We start from the raw sequence: 2,870 nt of genomic DNA, 5'->3' as shown, positions 1-2,870 counted from the left end.
TTCCTGCTTGTCTTTGTCGTACAACATTTTTTATACTGTGTTTTTGTCTGTATAATTCTCCGAACCTAATAGTTCAGATTATTGCTACCTGCTCATACTGGGCTTGGAGAAACACGTCAAAGGTACCCTGCATTTCTGTGACCTCTTGCATTTGTGTTGAGATGGGTCCTTCATTTCTCTTCCCTTTTTTCTTATTTTCCACTCCTGCCACCCAGTCACTGGTATTCTTCAGCAAAGACTTGAAATATTTGGGATGACAGCACAGTACGTGGATTTGTAACATTCTTTAGAAGCAAAATACTGCAAAGCAGTGGAAGTGAGATTCTTTGTGTGTTTTACTTGCCCAGGAAACATAAAAGGGGAATGCAAGGGAGTTCCCGGGGACAGAAATGCCAGAGTGAATGCTGACCTTTAACTTCACTTAAAAGGCAAGTTGATTTCTATGTGTTTCTCTGTGTGCTATGCAGTTAACCACCAGGTATCCACATTGACATTAGAATATTAGCCTTTAAAAGCTCATCAAGCAAATGTGTAAATTAGGGTTTATTTAAATTTTAAGACCTTAACAGTGTTAGGCACGGTATGGTGCACTAGACAGATGAACATGCTGTGGAATTCATTCAGGCAAATTACAATTTAAGGATACGTACTACGTTGCTGCTCTCTAATTACTTGAGACTGAGCACAGCTCCAGAATAGTGAAAGGAGCTGCATAAAATTAACTGGTTGACAGCCCAGTCTTCCTGGAGTTTGTAACTGTGAAGAAGGACAAATAGCTGCTCTTTATTCAAAGGTTTAGGGTATAGCCTGTGTGGCCAGGTAGGTGGAGTTAAGTTATCTCCAGGCCAGGGTTGTCTTCTCATCTTTCCTGGGCTGAGGCCCTTCTACTTACTGTAAATCAGTCCAGTGGCTCCATTCAGCTGATCTGCTGACAAGTGAATGATTAACTGAAAGCTATCCACCAGGCAGAAGATGAACACTGCTAAACAACTGTAAAGTAAAATAACTCTTGAATACAAATTACCTGATTAAATTATTTGCCAACAGGTTATTCTAACTGACTGAAGTTCACAAGTGTTCTGCTCTGGGGTTCACAACGAGAAGTGCTAACAAAGTTTCTTTAAAACCTCTCTGAATGCAAGGCAAAAATACCTTGCCTGATCTGAACAGGCAAAGGGCGGCTGTTGCTACCATGGCAGTCTCTGGATTTAGCAGTGCCCACCCAAAATACTGAAACTCCAAAATCAGGAAAGGGCAGGTTAGGATGGGAGAATTCCTCATTTCTTCCTGCGCAGACTGTACTGAAATGGAAGTTTGTGATCCAGTAGACTTGTAGCTTGTGTGTGTGCAGTTACAACACAGTAATCCAAACACTGGCCTGTTTTAAATAATGCCAGGCTGCTTCTCTGGTTTGTTTTTGGAGAGTGCTTGGATCACTGTCAGTGTCTGACACATGAGTGTAGTATTATGCAGAAATACTTCTGTGGCAGGAGTGTTCAGAAACAGGATCTCCCAAATTGCTCTTTGCCAGATACTTGCCAATACCTGTGACTGTTGAAATGAGTATCGCTCATGTCTCGTCAAGCCCAAGTACGAGTCTTGTGAAGACACGCTTGTAGAACATGGGGCTTCTCCGTCATCAATCGAACAATTTCCTGATGAAAACCTGTGGGGTTTTGGGGGCTTCTAGGTGTTACTGCAGTTAAGACAGTGGAACGGGCTGTGGTGTTTTCACACTTGGTCATTCTTTACATGGCAGTTGAAATCCGGAGAATCATTTTGGCTATTTCTACGGAGGAGGCTAAAATGGCGTAGGCTTTTACCTCAGCCTGAGTGCTGCCGTTTGCATTGGAGGTTCTTCGCCACTTACGCCTTGTCTGAACGATGAACATACACATTTAGAGCCGTGTATGTTCATCATACAGATGAACAGGTAATGAGCAGATCCTCAATGGACAGATATCGAGCAGATCCTGAATAAACGCAAGGTTTTAACTTAACGGATGCGGTAGTCTGTTCTGTTAAACTGAAACCACACTGGCTCCTGGCTGTCCTGCGCTTTTAGATCTAGTTAACAAAATACAGAGGAAGTGATTCTGCCATTGATAGCGTTTTTTTTTCTGGAATTTATATTTTTATAACTTTTACGGCCTCAGTCTGCTCAGGAAAAAACTTACCGAGTTACGCTTTCTTAAGAGGTCTAGCCGAATTTTAACTGGGGGGATTGAAACTCACCCTCTTAATTTCCGGGGGTGCAGAAATGGTTGCCCCTGCATACCGCTGGACATTACACAAACCTGCCGCGTTTTTCTGCGTTACGCATTCTGCACGTACAGAAGAAGGGGGAGACCTTCCATTGCAGCAGCCGGTTGTTTTGATGACGGCCTTGTGCATGGACTGGGGGCACCCCTAAATGCCCTGAAACCCCTTTTCTGTGCAGGGCTTTTGGTTTTGGGGGTCTTTTTAGGGGTTCTTTTACTCTGGTAAAAATAATCTAAAAAAACCCCAAAGCCGTGACGCTGCCGATTTTTCACAATTTCTGCGTGGAGCCACCCAGCCGAAGCAGGAGCGTCCCAGGGGGGCTGTGTGGGGGGACGGGGGAAACTGAGAACTTTCAATTCAAAAAGAAAAAAAAATATTTTTTTTTAAGTTTTTTTATTGAAAGGGGTGCGGTGAGGGAGAACCCTCGCCTACCCACCCCGTCCTACTGCTCCGGGTCGGCAGTCGGAGGGCTGCGCCGGCCGGCGGGCGGCCTGGCGCCGCGGGGGCGTCCGTGGGTGGGCCGGGGCCGCTCAGTGACCCTCCACACGCCACAGCCCCGCACTCATTTTCCCTCAGAGAGTGTTAATTGGGGGGTTAATGTTCCTTCT

The sequence above is a fragment of the Charadrius vociferus genome, unplaced genomic scaffold (assembly GCF_000708025.1).
Source record: "Charadrius vociferus isolate BGI_N301 unplaced genomic scaffold, ASM70802v2 scaffold835, whole genome shotgun sequence".
Taxonomy (NCBI): Eukaryota; Metazoa; Chordata; class Aves; order Charadriiformes; family Charadriidae; genus Charadrius; species Charadrius vociferus.
Note: the sequence above shows the minus strand (reverse complement) of the source record.